A 12,581-nucleotide genomic window follows, 5' to 3' on the forward strand; every position below is an offset into this window, starting at 1 on the left:
ATTTTCAAAATCTGACACGATAGGTGGATTAACAACAGGCTACACTGTGTTTTGGTATATTTAACTTTTTTTGAATTTGGCGCTCTGCAATTCAGCGGTTGTTTACAAAAATGATCCCGCTAAAGGGATCCGTGCGTCAAGAAGTTAACCAGATACAATGCTATTTTACTATAAACAAATTGACAACAGACTTTCAGCACACTTATAGGTAAGGGAAGACCCCCATGAAATGGACAAAAATGAATGGCAACATTGCCATTGGGCGAAACATATACACAATCGCAAATACCACTCAAATGGACGGCAGTTCATCCAAACCTTATGGCAAGTGGCATAAGGCAAAGACTTTCAGCACGCTTCTAGGGAAGGACATTCAACAAGCACAGCACTTACACAAATAAATTACTGATGATTGGCCTAGAGAAATTGATAAACATATTGTGGGAGCTGTATTGTTAGACTTCAGTGCGGCTTTTGGCATTATCGATCATCGTCCACTGATGGAAAAACTTGTGTTATGGCTTTACACCCCCTGCTATATTGTGGATAAAGAGTTACCTGTCTAACAGAACACAGAGGGTGTTCTTTAATGGAAGCCTCTCCAACATAATCCAGGTAGAATCAGGAATTCCCCAAGGCAGCTGTCTAGGCCCCTTACTTTATTCAATCTTTACTAACGGCATTCCACTGGCTTTGAGTAAAGCCAGTGTGTCGATGTATGCAGATGACTCAACACTGTACATGTCAGCAACACTTAAAGAGCTGCAGTTAGTTTCAGAATGGGTGACAAGGAATAAGTTAGRGCATAATTATTTCTAAAACTAAAAGCATTGTATTTGAGACATCATTCACTAAACCGTAAACCTCAACTAAATCTTGTAATGAATAATGTGGAAGTTGAGGACACTAAACTGCTTGGAATAACCCTGGATTGTAAACTGTCATGGTCAAAACATATTGATAAAACAGTAGCTAACATGGGGAGAAGTCTGTCCATAATAAAGTGTTGCTCTGCCTTCTTAACAACACTATCAACAAGGCAGGTCTTACAGGCTCTAGTTTTGTCACACCTGGACTACTGTTCAGTCAAGTAGTCAGGTGCCACAAAGAGGGACTTCGGAAAATTACAATTGGCTCAGAACAAGGCAGCACAGCTTGCCCTTAAATGTGCATGGAGAGCTAACATTAATAATATGCATGTAAATCTCTCATGTCTGAAAGTGGAGTACTTCATCACTACTCTGTTTTTAAACTACTAGCACACAGCTCAGAAACCTATGCATACCCCACAAGACATGCCACCAGAGGTCTCTTCACACTCCCCAAGTCAAGAACAGACTATGGGAGGTGCACAGTACTACATAGAGCTATGGCTACATGGAACTATATTCCACATCAGGTAACTGATGCAAGCAGATTAAAAAAACTGATAAAAATACACCTTGTATTTTGTGAAGASGGGACTGTGAAGAGACACAAGATGCGCAATTTACACACACGTGCACATGGATGTTGTGCTGTAAATATATGGTAGTGGAATAGTGGCCTGAGGGATCACACTAAATGTATTGCGTAAAGTGTTATGAAATTTAATGTCATGGATTTTTTTTTAATTTTAAATAACTGCCTTAATGTGGCTGAAAGAGTGCCAAGGCAGCAGCTAACGGGAATCTTTAATAAATACAAATGACAGATGCCACTATCTAACTGCTAGCTGGCTAGTGGCTACATTTTGCGTAACAAAAGCGTCTATGAAGCGTCTATGAAGAGCAGAGAAGCAGGGGAAGATTTTAAGGTTGTGGGACTTTTTTCCTCAAAAACGTTCCGAAAGTGGTCAAAACGACCGTTGTTTGGGAAAGTTTGAAAAACACGTGGTAATGCAGTTACAAAAACAGCTGTAACGTAAGATCCGTACGAAATATTTTGATTCCGCACACAGCTATGAATAGCAYAGAAGTAGACGAATATCCCATACACACTAACTTTTTGTCTAACTGGTTGCAGTATTGGTCAAAATGGACATTGTTTGCCAAAATGTTACAGAAAATGATGTTGGTGCTGTTACTTAAACTGCTGTAACTTTTGATGCGAATATCATTTTTTTCTCCAAACTCCAGATTTGAGTAGCAGAGAAGTAGACGAAGCTGGAAAACTTGACATATTTTGTCTAAGTGGTTGCAAAGTGGAGTTAATAGCTGATTTGTTTCAAAAGTTGCTTGATTTCACTTACAGAGAATGTCAGTTGGAAGTGATGATGTCACAATGGGGCACTTTAGTATCTTGAGAAATCCAATGAAAGTGGATGGAGGACAAAAAGAGGACAAGAAAGTGAATAATGGAAAAAGTATAACAGATATCAAAAATTCTATACAAACATCTCGATCGAGACCGTTGCGGAATTTTTMAAATTGGAACGGCATTTCTAGCTTAAACGGTGTAGGAGGAGTGTCTCCTCATGATTTTGGCCCTGCAGCGTCTGCGAGTATCCTAGCCAACGGTTCCGTTTTGGAATATCAGTATTGATACAGAGAGCTGTTAGTGAAGAGCAGGTGAGGGGTTGCTTAAGTCGCTCTCCCTCGAGAACGGTAGACCCAACTTAAAAAGTGTTTCCGCCTTTGAGAAGCAGAGAAGTAGAGGAAGATTTTAAGCCAAACTATGTTTGTTTAGTGGTCAAACCGATAGTTGTTTGGAAAGTAATGAATTGCCTTGCTGCTGACATGATTTACAGACACTTGAAAGAGAGGCGATGGGTTACGAAAACGGCTATAGTTACAGATTGGTACAGCGATTTGAAATCCGACTTCGTCTATGAAGAGCAGAGAAACAGGGGAAGATTTTATGTTGTGTGACTTTTATCCTCAAAAATGTTCCGAAAGTGGTCAAAACGAACATTGTTTGGGAAAGTTTGAAAAACACAGGTAATGCAGTTACAAAAACAGCTGTACCGTAAGTTCCGTATGGAATATTTTGATTCTGCACACAGCTATGAATAGCAGAGAAGAAGACYAATATCCCATACACTCTAACTTTTTGTCTAACTTGTTGCAGTACTGGTCAAAAAGGACATTGTTTGCCAAAATGGTACAGAAAATGATGTTGGTGCTGTTACTTAAACTGCTGTAACTTTTGATGCGTATATCATTTTTTTCTCCAAACTCCAGATTTAAGTAGCAGAGAAGTAGACTTAGCTGGAAAACCTGACATATTTCATCTAAATGGTTGCAAAGTGGAGTTATTAGCTGATTTGTGTCAAAAGTTGCTTGATTTCACTTACAGAGAATGTCAGTTGGAAGTGATGATGTCACAAMGGGGCACTTTAGTATCTTGAGAAATCCAATGAAAGCGGATGGAGGACAAAAAGAGGACAAGAAAGTGAATAACGGAAAAAGTATAACAGATATCAAAAATTCTATACAAACAACCAATCGAGACCATTGCTGAATTTTTGAAATTGGAAAGGCATTTCTAGCTTAACCTCTCTAGGTTACGTGAGACGTTAGCGTCCCACCTCTTCAACAGCCAGTGAAAGTGCAGGGCGCCAAATTCAAAACAACAGAAATCCCATAATTAAAATTCCTCAAACATACAAGTATTTTTGTCTGCCAATGGACTGGAGCAGCGCGGGAGGGAGCTCGGGCTTGTTCTTTCGCACCGTGCCAACCATGGTGAGGTCCCTCTCGAGGAGCCGCTGCCCGAGTTCGTAGGAGGTGAAGAAATTGTCACACGTGACATTGTGACCGCCCGGCAGTCCCTCGGTCAGATCGAGGACGACGTGCGCGCCCTGGTTCTTCTCGGGGCCTCCGCCGGCCGCCTTGCCGGTGTACACTTGCATCTTCCAAGCGTAGCTGGACTTGGCGTCGCAGGCCACCCACGACTTGATGCCGTATTTGGCCGGCTTGCTGGGAATGTACTGTCGGAAAGGACAGCGTCCTTTCGGTGGGGAGAGGGGAGGGAGAGGAGAGGGAGAGGAGATTAGCAGCGTCATCGTTACTGGCTCACCATCGGGGCGCACTGCGTTTACGTTACACGCAGCCGCCGCCGCCCATGCTACTGCCGATGCTACTACTGCCGATTGCTACTACTGCTACTGCTCTCTATGCTACACGTACATACACAGATACATAGACTACTACTGCTCTCTATGCTACACGTACATACACAGATACATAGACTGCTACTGCTCTCTATGCTACACGTACATACACAGATACATAGACTGCTACCGCTCTCTATGCTACACGTACATACACAGATACATAGACGGTACCTCTGAACGGGACCAGTTGTTCGTCCACCGTCACGTCGGGCCCCGGGTTGTAGAGGGCCGGCAGCCGCTCCTCCCACAGGTCCCACACCTCTCTTACGGCCGCCAGTCTGACGGTGGCGAGTCTCGCGGGTCTCGACTGGCGGTCGTCGAATCGCAGCAGCCTCGAGTACTTGTGAAACACCTTGAGCGGCATGGTGGCGCGGAACACGGTCCTGCCGCTCTCGGCGTCCCACAGGCTGGCCGCGGCCTCACCTCGGGACCTGTAGACGCTGGCTAGGATCAGCAGCCCTACGTAGGCGCGCAGGTCGGTGGAGTCCATGGGTCGCCAGCCGTCGCCGTATTTTCTCACCCCCTGCAGATTCATCATGTCCACAATTATCCTTTCTATCGCCGGTGTGACAAACAGCTGGAAGGTGGACGCGATGTCGAGCGCTTGCGACGCGGCGTAGGCCGTGGGGCCCGGCGTCACCGGGCCGGCGGATGGCGCGGGGCCGGTCCGGGCCGCGATAGGCCASGGAGGACCATTTGATTTTGCCGTTTTTTGACAGCAACGTCTCCCTTTCTCGCTCTCGCTCTCTGTCTGGCTCTCTGTCTCGCTCTCGGGCAGCGGCCGCGTCTCCCTCTCGCTCTCCCTCCGAAGAGGAGCACGACCGCGAGGCCGAGTCGTCTTCGTAGTCGTCCGCGTCACCGTCTTCCGAAATGTCCTCTTCGGAATCGCAGTAGTCTTCTTCGTCTTCTTGGTCGACGCTGGAGGATATCTGTTCCAGGACCTGAGCCGCGCTGAAACCAGGACTGCGAGGCGTCGTAGGCGGAGGGCTCATGCTCGGCGGGGTCGTATTCCTCATCGTCCTCGTCCTCATCATCGTCCTCATCTTCTTCTTCTTCCTGAGAATATTAGTAGCCTCTCTACGGCCGGCTTACAGTCGTAGGCGGAGGGCTCACGCCCGGCGGGGTCGTATTCCTCCTCGTCGTCCTCCTCCTCATCTTCTTCTTCTTCCTGACAATATTAGTAGCCTCTCTACGCCCTGCTTATGGTGGCCACGTGAATGGGACGAGGCACGCGAATGGACGAGGCGCGTGGTCGGCCCTGCCTGCTCCTTCGGCCCATCCGGTACGCTCGACTGGCCTCCCTGTGTGATAGCACCGAGGTCGTGCACTGAGTTCTTGGGGACAAGTGGTGACAGGGTCACTCTGACCCGGCCCAGACAGAGGGGAACAACTCGTAACACAGGGCCAGGGTCACTCTGACCCAGCCCAGACAGGGGTAGGAGGGTTACAACATACACCTTGCTAACGCTGCCAGGGTCACTCTGACCCAAGCCCCCGGGACAGAGGGGAACAACTCATAACACAGGGCCTACAACAGGGCCCGGGTCACTATGACCCGGCCCAGACAGGGGTAGGAGGGTTACAACATACACCTTGCTAACGCTGCCAGGGTCACTCTGACCCACACAGACACGGGGAATAAACTCGTAATGCTGAACGGGGGTCACTCTGACCCGCCGAGGCAAGGGGAAGGTTGTGTAACAACAGCCATACCCAAAAGGCACAATATCCACAACCAAGGGAAGGTAGTGTAGAAGGGGGGCGTTTTTAGAATCAATATCCAAACTCACACGGGGCCCAAGGGCCCGTTTGAGGGACAGAGGGCCTTATTCACACAGGGCCCTTGCCCGGAATGTGGCGCGTGTCAATTTTGGGGCAGGACCTTTGACTAGTATCCAGCAGGTGGTAGTGTTGGGTCACTATGACCCGGCCCACACAGGGGTAGGAGGGTTACAACATACACCTTGCTAACGCTGCCAGGGTCACTCTGACCCACACAGACACGGGCAATCAACTCGGAACTGCCCGGGGTCACTCTGACCCGCCGAGACAACGGGAGGGTTAACATAATTTTTGAATGACTACCTCAAATCTGTACCCCACAGATACAATTATCTGTAATGTCCCTTAAAAATAAATTTGACAGTGAATTTTAAACAAAGATTCWACCACAAAGACCAGGGAGGTTTCCATGCCTCGGAAACAAGAGCACCAATTGGTAGATGGGTAAAAATAAAAAAGCAGACATTGAATGTCCCTTTGAGCATAATGAAGTTATTAATTACACTTTAGATGCTGTATGAATACGTTCAGTCCCTACAAAGATACAGGCTTCCTTCCTAACTCAGTTGCCGGAGAGCAAGGAAAGAGCTCAGGAATTTCACCATGAGGCCATTAAAACAGTTAGAGTTTAAACTTCTCTAGGGTATGTGGGATGGTAGCGTCCCACCTCGTCAACAGCCAGTGAAACTGCAGGGCGCCAAAWTCAAAACAACAGAAATACCATCATTTAAATTCCTCAAACATACAAGTATTTTACACCATTTTAAAGATACACTTGTTGTAAATCCAGCCAAAGTYTCCGATTTCAAAAAGGTTTTACGACGAAAGCACACCAAACGATTATGTTAGGTATGAGCCAAGTCACAGAAAAAGACAGCCATTTTTCCAGCCAAAGAGAGCAGTAACAAAAAGCAGAAATAGAGATAAAATTAATCACTAACCTTTGATAATCTTCATCAGATGACAATCATAGGACTTCATGTTACACAGTACATGTATGTTTTGTTCGGTAAAGTTCATATTTATATAAAAAAATCTGAGTTTGGACGGGACGCTACTGTCTCACAGTAAAATGCAGAGCGCCAAATTAAAATTAATTACTATGAAAAGTACTATAAAATCAAACTTTCATTAAATCACACATGAAAGATACCAAATTAAAGCTACACTGGTTGTGAATCCAGCCAACATGTCAGAATTCAAATAGGCTTTTCGGAGAAAGCATACGATGCTATTATCTGAGGATAGCACCATTGTAAACAAAGAGAGATACGCATATTTCAACCCTGCATGCGCCGACACAAAACGCAGAAATAAAAATATAATTCATGCCTTACCTTTGACGAGCTTCTGTTGTTGGCACTCCAATATGTCCCATAAACATCACAAATGGTCCTTTTGTTCGATTAATTCCGTCGATATATATCCAAAATGTCCATTTATTTGGCACATTTGATCCAGAAAAACACAGGTTCCAACTTGCTCAAACTTTGCCAAAAAATGTCAAACTACTTTTGTAATACAACGTTAGGTATTTTTTTACGCTAATAATCGATAAAATTGAAGACGGGATAATCTGTGTTCAATACAGGATTAAAACCAACTGTAGCATGCTTTCTGGTCTCGAGCCTCTAACAAACAGGACACGTCGAGTGACTCGACTTCAAGATGGCCGTACTTCTTCATTACACAAAGTAATAACCTCAACCAATTTCTCAGGACTGTTGACATCCAGTGGAAGCCAGTGAAAATGTTGCCCCCTACCCTAGAGAAGTTAATGGCTGTGATAGGAGAAAACTGAGGATAGATCAACAACAGTATTGTAGTTACTCCACAATACTAACCTAATTGACAGAGTGAAAAGAAGGAAGCCTGTACAGAACAAAAATATTCCAAAACATGCATCATGTTTGCAACAAGGCACTGAAGTAATACTGCAAAAAATGMGGCAAAGCAGTTCACTTGTTGTCCTGAATACAAAGTGTTATGCTTAGGGAAAATTCAATACATTACTGAGTACCACTCACCATATTTTCAAGCATAGTGGTGGCTGCATCATGTTATGGGTATGTTTAACAGCTCTCCAGCGAAGACTGGTCTCGGCACCAGTGTAACAGATGTGATCGTACTTCATAAATCTCTTGCGTTGTGTTTTTAAAGAAAGTCCTAGCCAGCGGMCTCAGTTGATTGGTGTTTATTCTGATGATAGACACAATGAAGCACATTAAATGTGCAGGACAACAGTATGTTGATGGCTGTAGACTCAGGATTTGTCTGTTAGCAAGGAAATAACTGTGAATTAGCAGGGAGCTAAATGTGACTATTACAATTAGAACATGATAGCTAAATCGCCCTTACAGAAATAACATACAAAAGCACATCCCAGGATGCCCCCAATATCTAGCAGGTACCTTACACATACACTGCATTCGGAAAGTATTTAGACCCCTTCACTTTTTCCACTTTTGTTACGTTACAACCTTATCCTAAAATGGATTCAATTGTTTTTTCCCCTCCCTCACACAATACCCCATAATTACAAAGCAAAAAGAGGTTTTTAGAAATGTTTGCTGATTGATTAAAAATAAAAAGTATCCAAACCCTTTACTCAGTACTTTGTTGAAGCACATTTGGTAGTGATTACAGCCTTGTGTCTTCTTGGCTATGACGCTACAAGCTTGGCACACCTGTATTTGGGGAGTTTCTCCCATTCTTCTTTGCAGATCCTCTCAAACTCTGTCAGGTTGGATGGTTCAATCTTGGTTTCATCAGACCAGATAATCTTGTTTCTCATGGTCTGAGAGTCCTTTAGGTGCCTTTTGGCAAACTCCAAGCGGGCTGTCATGGGCGTTTTACTGAGGAGTGGCTTCCATCTGGCCACTCTACCATAAAGGCCTGATTGGTGGAGTGCTGCAGAGATGGTTGTCCTTCTGGAAAGTTCTCCCATCTCCACAGAGGAACTCTGGAGCTCTGTCAGACTGACCATCGGGTTCTTGGTCACATCCCTGACCAAAGCCCTTTTACCCCGATTGCTCAGTTTGGTCGGGTGGCCAGCTCTAGGAAGAGTCTTCGTGGTTCAAAACTTCTTCCATTTAAGAATGATGGAGGCCACTGTGTTCTTGGGGACCTTCAAAGCTGCAGACATTTTTTGGTACCTTCCCCAGATCTGTGCCTCGACACAATCCTGCCTCGGAGCTCTGCGGACAATTCCTTTGACCTCATGGCTTGGTTTTTGCTCTGACATGCACTGTCAACTGTGGGACTTAATGTAACAGTACTCTTCTTGCGTTGTGTACAATCAATCCTCGACACGAACTCCAACGTGTAGCACCAGTCATGGAGATTTATTCTGATAGGAACAGCACAAAATTGCACGTCATGCAATGCACGGCTCACCATCCAAACTCTGCACTCACGCACTGTACAAAATATATGAACCCCCCCCACCAGACACAGTAAGTTGCTAGCTAGTACTGGCGGGAATTCTTTACAACAAAATGCACAACCAATATTCTCCAAAAAACACTGCATCTTATYTGTGATGTTCGAATAACATTTACAAACCGATTGATATAAATTGTACATTTAAATCATCCCTTGGGAGTATAAAAATCACTTTTGACGTACAGTGCTTTGCAACCAACAATTTACCGCTGGTTTGGCGCTTGTTCACTGGGACGATTCTAACTGAAACATCCCCCCTCGTAAGCAAGCTACGCAAACCAGCCAATAAGATGCCATGTTGAGTAGGTGAAGGCAAGACAAAACTAAAACCAAAAACCCATTGGCTTAACAATAAAGTGGCAAGGGGAATCACCAATATAACCCTGTTACATTAATATAGACAGGTGTGTGCCTTTCCAAATCATGTCCAATCAATTGAATTGACCCCAGGTGGACTCCAATCAAGTTATAAAAATATCTTAAGGATGATCAATGGAAACAGGATGCACCTGAGCTCAATTTCGAGTCTCATAGCAAAGAGTGAATAATCATTTAAAAATAAGGCTGTAACATAACATGTGGGAAAAGTGAAGCGGTCTGAATACTTTCTGAATGACCTGTATATATACACACACATCAGGACATGTACATAGTGAACTCGTACACATTGTAAATATGAAAATAGAATACAGTATTTCAGAGCGTGCCCTACCGCTTGGATGTTAATATCAGACTGGGAAGAAATTACATTTGCGATCTCCCCCTATCTGCAAGCGGCATAACACCTTATTGATATGTAAATTCAATCAACCAATAGGAATACATAAACATTGAATACATATTTCTGCAGTGTCAAGTGGAAACATAACCAACCCTGTAACATATGCTTGTAATAGTTAAGGACTGGGGAGTTTTTCAGGATAGAAAAGAAACGGAACTGAGCTAAACACAGGCGAAATCCTAGAGGAAAACCTGGGTAAGTCTTCTTTCCACCAGACACTGGGAGATAAATTCACCTTTCAATAACCTTAAACACAAGGCCAAATCTACACTGGATTTGCTTACCAAGAAGAGTGAATATTCCTAAGTGGCCGAGTTTAAACTTAAATCTATGGCAAGACCTGCAAATGGTTGCCTAGCAATGATCAACAACCGATTTGATAGAGCTTGAAGAATTTTGAAAATAATTGTGGGCAAATATAGCACAATCCAGGTGTGGAAAGCTCGTAGAGACTTACCTAGAAAAACTTACAGCTGTAATTGCTGCCAAAGGTGCATCTACAAAGTATTGACTCAGGGGTATGAATACTTATGTACATGAGATATTTCTGTATTTCATTTTCAATAGATTTGAAAGACTTTCTAAAAACACTTTTTCACTTTGTCACACTTTGTGTGTAGATGGGTGAGGAAAAAAAATATATTTAATACATTTAGAATTTAGGCTGTAACAACAACATATGGAATAAGCCAAGGGGTATGAATACTTTTGTGTTAATGGGTGCCTTCTTGTCCTGAGTCTGCTTGGGTGTGTGTGTGTGTCTTGCGTCCCAGCCTTTCCCCCCTCTCTGTCTCCCCCCAACACACACACACACCACTGCCCCCTGACATAGAGTCTGACATGGAGTCTGGCCATTGTGTAAGAGAGAGGAAGGTTGGGAGAGAGAGACAATGAGAAGAGTAGAGAGAGAGTGAGAGAGAGAGCAGCAGAATGGAGTGATTAAGACAGGTATTTGTATTTATTAAAGTTCCCCATTAGCATTCCTGGGGTCCAAAAAGATTAAGGCAATTATATCACAAAAACATACCAATAAAACAGTACATCTTAACACATTATTACACCACTACTCTACCACTACATATCTACAATACAAAATGTATAATACCACAATAACAATATTGCAACATTAGAAACACTTAAAATAGGGGATGCGTTTCTTGTAGGCTTGTCCTGATGTGACGTTTTGATAACCGTGTAAACCTCTCTAGGACAACGTGACTTTTATCAATATATTCGCCTGTATTAGCTGCTAATGTGGCTACCATGAAAAACTACAAATGGCATGATGATCTGGATGAGACTGCCGAATCAAGGCAAAGGTAAGAATCTCTGGATTAACTATCTAATGTTAGCTAAATGAAGTAATGAATAAATAGGATACATTTCTTTAAATGGACAATTCTGTGAACTGTCTTGTGGAAGTTTTAAATCGACACAATACTGTACCTGTTAGCAAAGGTATAATTTGAGGTGACATGCAGTAGCTTCCAGGGATTTGTAGTATTGCATGATGTCTACTCTGATTGTAATTAGCATTTTCAAATCCGAGAGTAAATAGACCCAAATATATTGATAAAAGTAACCTTGTCCAAGAGAGATTTACATAGTTATCAAAACATCACACACCAGAGTGAGCCTACACGAAACACAGGCTTACTCTAAGACCAGCCACCCGGACAGCTGATGAAACTGTGGGTTTGCACAAGTGAAGAATTTCTGCACAAACTGTCAGAAACCGTCTCAGGGAAGCTTATCTGCGTGCTCATCATCCTCACCAGGGTCTTAACCTGACTGCAGTTTGGCATCGTCACCGACTTCAGTGGGCAAATGCTCACCTTCGATGGTCACTAGCATTCTGGAAAAGTGTGCTCTTCATGGATAAATCACGGTTTCAACTGTACCGGGCAGATGCCAGAATGTGAAATGTCCCAGTTCCTCCATGGCCTGCATACTCAACAGAAATGTCACCCATTGAGCATGTTTGGGATGCTCTGGATCGAGGTGCACGATAGCGTGTACCAGTTCCCGCCAATATCCAGCAACTTCACACATAGGGCTGTTGTGGTGACCGTATTAATGCCACGCCGGAAGTCATGTAAAATTCCACCTGACTGTTGAGTCACGGTAATCTCCTCTTATGCACTCAGGACATGCGTTGGTAGTACCCTAACCATCACTAATGGCCTGGTACTCAGGGCTCTGTTGTCCCTCTAACCACTCTGACATCAATGCAAATTAATCACACAGCCATTGAAGAGGAGTAGGACAACATTCAATTCAACATTCAATTCAATTCAATTTAAGGGCTTATCAAAGGAGATGTGTCGCGCTGAATGAGGCAAATCGTGGTCACACCAGATACTGACTGGTTTTCTGACCACGCCCCTACTTTTTTTTAAAGGTACTGTATCTGTGACCAACAGATGCATATCTGTATTCCCAGTCATGTGAAATCCATAGATTGGGGCCTAATGAATT

The 12,581-nt window shown here is 43.9% G+C and overlaps 1 pseudogene; it reads right to left on the reverse strand.

The window, feature by feature from the left end:
- Window positions 1–3,577: 3,577 nt before the first annotated feature.
- Window positions 3,578–5,112, reverse strand: LOC139029479 (piggyBac transposable element-derived protein 4-like; annotated as a pseudogene).
- Window positions 5,113–12,581: the final 7,469 nt, after the last annotated feature.

This window comes from Salvelinus sp. IW2-2015, linkage group LG3 (genome assembly GCF_002910315.2).
Source record: "Salvelinus sp. IW2-2015 linkage group LG3, ASM291031v2, whole genome shotgun sequence".
Lineage (NCBI taxonomy): Eukaryota > Metazoa > Chordata > Actinopteri > Salmoniformes > Salmonidae > Salvelinus > Salvelinus sp. IW2-2015.